Source organism: Manis javanica, chromosome 2, assembly GCF_040802235.1.
Source record: "Manis javanica isolate MJ-LG chromosome 2, MJ_LKY, whole genome shotgun sequence".
Classification (NCBI taxonomy): domain Eukaryota; kingdom Metazoa; phylum Chordata; class Mammalia; order Pholidota; family Manidae; genus Manis; species Manis javanica.
Genome location: NC_133157.1, coordinates 21253059 through 21260738, shown reverse-complemented (window position 1 = coordinate 21260738; position 7680 = coordinate 21253059). Strand labels below are relative to the sequence as shown.

Sequence of the window (7680 nt, the reverse complement as noted above, 5' to 3'; positions counted from 1 at the left end):
TAAAGAAAAACAAACTATAACAACATTCATATCAAGTTGAATACAAGATGAAAATTATTGGAGGGACCCATGAGAATTATTACAGATTAATAACTGTGCAAACACATTTCAATACACCAAGAAGTCACAGTAGTCAGGACTTTTTACGGATTTAATTGAGTAGCTCTGAAATTTATAAATCAAAGACTGATCTAAAGCTTCTACACAGCAAAGAAACCATCAGCCAAATGAAAAGACAACCTATGGAGTGGGAGAAAATATTTACAAAACATGTATGTGATAAAAGATTAGTTTCCAAAATACAAGAAAAAAAGAATACAACTCAATAGCACAAAAACAATCTGATTAAAAAATGGACAGAGGATCTGAGCATCAGGAAAATGCAAATCATAACCACAATGAGATATCACCTCACACTTGAAAGGACAGACATCATCAAAGAGACAAGAAGTGCTGAAAGGGGAAAGTGTAGCGGAAAGGGAACCCTTGTGCACTGCTGGTGGGAATGTAAATTGGTGCAGTCACTATGGAAAGCAAAACAGAGGTTCCTCAAAAACATAAAATGGAACCACCATATGATCCAGCAATTCCATTTCTGGAATACATCTGAAGGAAATGAAAATACCATGCAAAAAGGTATATGCACCACCATGTCCATAGCAACATATATACCATAGCCAAAACATGGTAACAACTGATGACTTCTGGAAATTAAAAACATGGTCAAAGCCAGAAAAATAAACAGAAAAGTTGGAAGATAAAATTAAGAAAATCTCCCAGGGGAAAAGCAAAAACACAAAGAAAGACAAAAGATTAAAAAATTAGAGTACCATTCCAGAAGTTTCAACATAGTAATAAATAAAAGTTCCAGAAAAAAACAGGAAATAAAGTGAAGGAAATCATAAAGTTATATATTATATATATAATATATATACATTTTATATATATAGATAAATGTCCCAGGATGAGTTTTCTGATTGAAAAGGTTCCAAGCAGTACCCAACACAATCAGTGAAAAAAATCCACACCAAAGCACATGATCAAGAAATTTCAAAACATTTAGAATTCTATACCTATACCTAGCCAAAGCATCAATAGAACAAAGGTATTTTCAGAGATTCAACATCTCAAAAAAAAATCAGCACTTTTCCTGAAATGCACCCTTTCCTGAAAGATGGTCAACAAGACAATGCAGTAAACCAGAAAACGAGGAAGACATCAAATCAGGAACCAGGGAATACAACCCAAGTCAGAGCAAAAGCAATCCCTGGGCTAATGAAAAGACAGACCCCAAGATCATAGTGCTACACCAAGTCTAGAGTGGCCAGTAAAGAAACGTAGCAAGTTAGAAGTATCTGGTATAGATCTCATCAAAACATGAAACTAATACAATAATTAATGTGCATGAATATATTGAGAGAAGATATACAACCTTTGGCTGGTGTTTGGCTTTTATTAATAAAAACAACATTAAAACCAAGCATAAAAAAGACAACTACTAGGTTCCGGGTGTTGCGTCACTCGGTAACCAGGAGGAACTGCACAGGCTCACAGAGGTGGGAGGTGTACGCTTCTCCTCCGTTTAGCCGGCCCGGAAGGGGATCCGCGCGGTTGAGGTGACCGGGCACTGAGCATTTCGGATCTGCTTGGTAAACCTGGTGTACCACCATGCTCGCTTCAAGACTTGTGTGTCTTCGGATACTCCCTTCCAGGGTTTTCCACCCAACTTTCACCAAGGCCTCCCCTGTTGTGAAGAACTCCATCACAAAATATCGATGGCTCTTAACACCTAGCAGGGAATATGCTACCAAGACAAGAATTGGGGTCCGGCGTGGAAGACCTGGCCAAGAACTCAAGGAGGCAGCATTGGAACCATCGATGGAAAAAATATTTAAAATTGACCAGATGGGAAGATGGTTTGTTGCTGGAGGGGCTGCCGTTGGTCTTGGAGCACTGTGCTACTATGGCCTGGGAATGTCTAATGAGATTGGAGCTATTGAAAAGGCAGTAATTTGGCCTCAGTATGTGAAGGATAGAATTCATTCTACGTATATGTACTTAGCAGGAAGTATTGGTTTAACAGCTTTGTCTGCTCTGGCAGTAAGCAGATCTCCTGTTCTCATGAACTTCATGATGAGAGGCTCTTGGGTGACAATTGGTGCAACCTTTGTGGCCATGATTGGAGCTGGAATGCTGGTACAATCAATACCGTATGACCAGAGCCCAGGCCCAAAGCATCTTGCTTGGTTACTACAGTCTGGTGTGATGGGTGCAGTGGCAGCTCCTCTGACGGTATTAGGGGGGCCTCTTCTCATCAGAGCTGCATGGTACACAGCAGGCTTTGTGGGAGGCCTCTCCACTGTGGCCACGTGCACGCCAAGTGAGAAGTTTCTGAACATGGGCGCACCCCTGGGAGTTGGCCTGGGTCTCGTCTTTGTGTCCTCATTGGGATCTCTGTTTCTTCCACCTACACTGTGGATGGTGTTACTCTGTACTCAGCGGCAATTTATGGTGGATTAGCTCTTTTCAGCATGTTCCTTCTATATGATACACAGAAAGTAATCAAGCATGCAGAGATAGTACCAATGTATGGAGTTCAAAAATATGATCCCATCAATTCGATGCTGGGCATCTACATGGATACACTAAACATATTAATGCGAGTTGCCAGTATTCTAGCAACTGGAGGCAACAGAAAGAAGTGAAATGACTCAGCTTCTGACTCCTTTAAAAAATCAGATACCTTTCTTATTGAATAAGGTCAGATATTCATTAAATAGGTGATACAAGCATCTTTTGTTGACGTTTAGAAGATAAGAACTTGTCACCACCATGTTTCAAATGTTCTGGTAATGTGATGCTTCGGGTCTGCTTTTTCTTCTCAAGAATAAATTGAGTGGTTCTCTTCCAAATAAGCACATACATTTCCATTTTGCATGTTTGAGTAATTCTAAAATGTTTTAATGAATGTGAAAACTAAGGTTTGTATTGTGAAACATTGTGTTCTATTTTAAAATGTATTTGTTTAAGGGAAAATTAGCAAACTGTGTTTACCTGCATAGTTTTTGAAATGCAGAGTGTTAACAAGTTAATGTCCTAAGTGATACAGAGGTTTGGTAAAGTGACCAGAGAGAAGTAAAGGTTCACCTGAAATCTTTCTTTGAATACTGAGCCCTTGTGTGATTGGTGGTGAGCCAGTGAGAGGGTCTGGCTGTTTGGAAGCAAACAAGTCAGCTTTGTTTTTGACATTCGTCTGCTTAACATGCCAAAGCATTGAGCATAAAACAAAGACATGGGTGGTTCATTCTCCTACTGTCCCTTCTCAGTGTTCTCTTTATGACATAGACGTGGTCATATTTGGTTTCTCATTATTTGACATTGTTAGGACAGTCCAGAATGTATTATGTTCTACGGAGAATTCCTAATATATATATAAATATATATATACATATATAAATGTATGTAAGTTTTACTTTTGAGTCTTCTGAATAAAATATCCTTAAAACTAATCTCAGGATAAAATGTGCAAGGCATGAAAGTTGTTGCATTTCTAAGTATAAAAACAGTATGTTCAGAATCTGGGTTTTTGTTGCATATTTATTGAACTTTTAAATAGAATACATGCTTGCCTTTCCATCTTTTCAAGCTCTGATGCTTTTATCAGAAAAACTCTTCAGACTTGTTTTCTTACGTTCCTTCTCAGACTAAGCACTAAAAAAGAAGGCAAAGCCAGCTTTCTTCATAAGCTGTATGATTCAAAAACGTAATGGGCAAAATGCTTTATTTTTGTTCCTCCTAGCGGAATTTTCCTTATCTCTTGCACAGACCACTACTTAACTCCCTTGTGACATTTGTAAGTTTTTTTATAACAGAAGAGTTGTTTTTGGAAGTTTTTAATGAAGTATATATGATTATTGAGACTATTGGTGTTTTTGACAAAAACTTACTACAGTGATCCAGAAATAACTATTCTAACCACCTCAAATTACATAGGATGCTTATTTCTGAAATAAAGGTTCTAACCAGAAAAAAAAAAAAAGACAAGTACTAACTCTAAGGAACACAAATTATTGTGCAAGAAAGGAAAAATAATCCTAATAAGTTACATCTAAGTACCCAATATATTAGAAGACAATATAAGATATTCTGCAGGAGCTTAAAAGAATATGGTAGATCCATATGTATTGCCATGGTGTTTTTCCATATGTATTTCCAAGATACATTGTTAATTTTTAAAAGTAAATTATAGTTGATGGGCAGTGACCTTACTGAACGGGGTGAGGACTTGATAATATGGGTAGATGTTGAACCACTGTGTTGTGTATTTGAAACCAACCGAAGATTGTATGTCAATGATACTTTAATTTTTAAAAAAGCAAATTATAGAGGAATGCAAACAATATAATATTTGCACAAAACCATATACACAAAGCTATATTAAATATTTCTATACCATTTCTATGCCATATGCCAATAGCAGTGCTATTCAAAATGTGGTTTGTGGACCAGCAGCATCTGAATCGTCCGGGATCTTGTTTGAAAAATATCCTTACTTCCCACCCTAAACCTACTGACCCAGAATTTCTGGGTGGGGCTGGGGAATCAAGCCATTTATTCCCTACTTGCTGTTAGGTGATTCCCAAGCACAGTAAAGTTTGAGAATTACTACAGTATTGCATAAGAAAGGACTGATTAGAAGAGTTAACTCTAGGGGTGGCACTGGGATGTATTCAAAGGAAAATTCAGCTAAAGCATTTTGCTTTAATGGTTTTTACAAGAATATATTTATTCATTGTGCAATAAAAGTATAATAGAAGGCAAAATAATTTTTCAAGTATAAATATTTCACAAAATACAGCACAGCCCCTGTTTATCAATGTCTCTCCTAAACTGCAATGCTGTTCTCCAGATATAAATTTCATTCAGCACTAACATTTGCCTGTGACTGAAAGACAACAAATGCTAGAAGGAAATTTGAAAGAATTTTGGTGAGCTACTGAAGTTCTTCTCACTGAAGCACAGCTGGTAGGCAATCTGATACGGAAGGTAGCCTCCAATCACCAGGACTGCTCAGAGAATTGCTAATATAGGTGGTACATTCCAGCTAAAATTAACAGACATTGCAGACATAGCTCTGACCTATATGGAGTACAATGGGACTAGCTGTGATTTGTTCTGGGTGCTATGCTACTATTAACACAATGTCAAGGAACCTTTCTTCCCTTACTATGTAGGTTCAAGAGGATGAAAATAAAGGGAAACGTTATACTGGTTAATCTGGAGGCCCATTTGTGGTAGGGAAATGGAAGATGAAGAGTTCCACTGGGAAGGCCCATCTTTGCTCAAGGAGCAATAAAATGCATGCACACCACTCCACCTAGCCCTTCTCTCACTCCAAATACTCCACTACCCCTCTGAGATCTTCCCATGGCCCTTTGGGAGAAGCAGCTATTTGACTTAGCTCTCCAAATGGCACAAGAGCATGTCTTTGTGGACAAAATATACCTAACCAAGGCAGTCATAATGTTTCTCTTCCTCTGCAGCACCTCAGTTCTTCAGTAAGACACTATTACTACTTACACAAGTACAAGTCACAGACTAGTTCTCACTGTTCTGGAGGAACCTGTGTTTTCACTGGACTTTGTTACAGTCTAGAACACAAGCGGTACTGCTGCCCTAGAAATGCACACAGGTTAAATAAGACGCAGTGGGACTCAGCCCCCGTGAGTAGGCTAAATAGGTCATGAGTGAACTTGGGAAAATCCAGTTGAGACTTATCGGAAAGTTTCCTATGGGGAATGTGAAGTCCCTTCAAAGTGAAATGATCTCTATGAATAACAGTGAAGTACTAAGCAGTGTATTTATGACGGTTCAAAGTACTCATAAATGGTACTACCTAAATGGGTCCAAGGAATAGTATTACTCCCAAGCTTAGGAAACTGACTTTATATTTTGCTCTGCCTGATACTATAATGACAGATACAGGTCATTATACATTTGTCCAAACCCAGAGAATATACAACACCAAGAGTGAACGATAATACAAACTATATATTTTGGGTGATCATGATGGGTCACTGTAGGTTCATCAATTGTAACAAATGTACCATTCTGGTGAGGGATGTTGATAATAATAGTAAAGGCTTTGTGGGCAGAAGCTGGGAGTATAAAGGAAATCTCTATACCTTCCCTTCAATTCTGCTGTGAACCTAAAACTACTCTAAAAAATTAAGTCTTAATGAAAAAATGTTAAAGAGAGCCATGGTACCCATATTAAAGAATTTACCATTTAATGAAACATATAATAGAGACCATAAGATAAAATAAAATAAAAATGGGCAGAAGACTTGGATAGTCTATCCCTTTCGATTGTATATCTTCTTTACAGAAATTTCTGTATAAATGTCCAAATTTGGATACAAATGTGCAAAAAGCATATGAAAAGATAACATCACTAATCATTAGAGAACTGCACGTCAAAGCCACTATGAAATATCATCACACACCCATTAGGATGGTTATTATTTTCAAAAAAAAGAAAATAACAAGTGTTGGCAAAGATGTGGAGAAACTGGAACCTTTGTACACTGCTGGTAAGAATGTAAAATGGTGTAGCTGCTATGGAAAACAGTATGGAGGTTCCTCAAAAAATTAAAATTAGAATTACCATATGATCTAGCAATCTCACTTATGGGTATATACCCAAAAGAATTGAAAGCAGGACCTCAAAGAGATATCTGCACATCCCTGTTTACTGGAGCATTATTTACAATAGCCAAGAGGTAAGGTAATCTAAATGTCCATCAATGGATGGACAAAGAAAATGTGGTATATATGTACAATGGAATATTACTGAGCCTTATAAAAAGAAAATTCTGTCACACACTATAACACAGATGAACCTTGAGGACATTATGCTACATGAAATAAGCCAGTCACAAAAAGACAAATACTGCCTGACTCTACTCATATGAAGCATCTACAATGGTTAAATACATTGAAACAGAAGGTAGGATGGTGGTTGCCCAGAGCCAGGCATTTGGAGAAATAGGGAGCTATTCCTCACTGACTGTAGAGTTTCAGTTTTGCAAGATGGAACAGTCCTGGAGATGTGCTGCACAACAGTGTGAATATACTTAATGCTATGGTACTGAACACTTAAAAATGATTAAGATGGAAAATTTTATGTTATGTGTTAACCATAATTAAATTTAATTTAAAATTAATAATATCAAGTCTCACAAATCCATGAATATGGGATATCTTTCCATTTATATAGGTCATATATTCTTGAACAATTTTGTACTTTTTGTGTATAAACCTTGCAGCTTTTAAGTCAAATTGAGTCCTTTCTTTTCTTCTTTGATGCCATTATAAAATGAATTGTTTTCTTAATTTCTTAATGTATTTTTAACTGCCATTGTATAGAAATATCACTGTTTTGTGTGTGTGTGTGTTGATCTTGTATCCTGCTACTATGCTGAATTTGTGTATTAGCTTTAATAATTGGGCTTTCTGTCAACTGTTTAGGATCTTCTATACATAAGGTCATATCATCTACAAAGATAACTTACTTCTTACTTTCCAATTTGGAAGCATACAAACCACCAAATCTGACTCAAGAAGAAATAGAAAATTTGAACCAATCTGTTACTGTTAAGAATATTGAATCAGTAATCA

General features: G+C 36.9%; 1 pseudogene; it reads left to right on the top strand.

Moving 5' to 3' along the window:
- Nucleotides 1-1563: 1563 nt before the first annotated feature.
- LOC108406280 (growth hormone-inducible transmembrane protein pseudogene) lies at nt 1564-4039 on the top strand (annotated as a pseudogene).
- The last annotated feature ends 3641 nt before the right edge of the window (nt 4040-7680 follow it).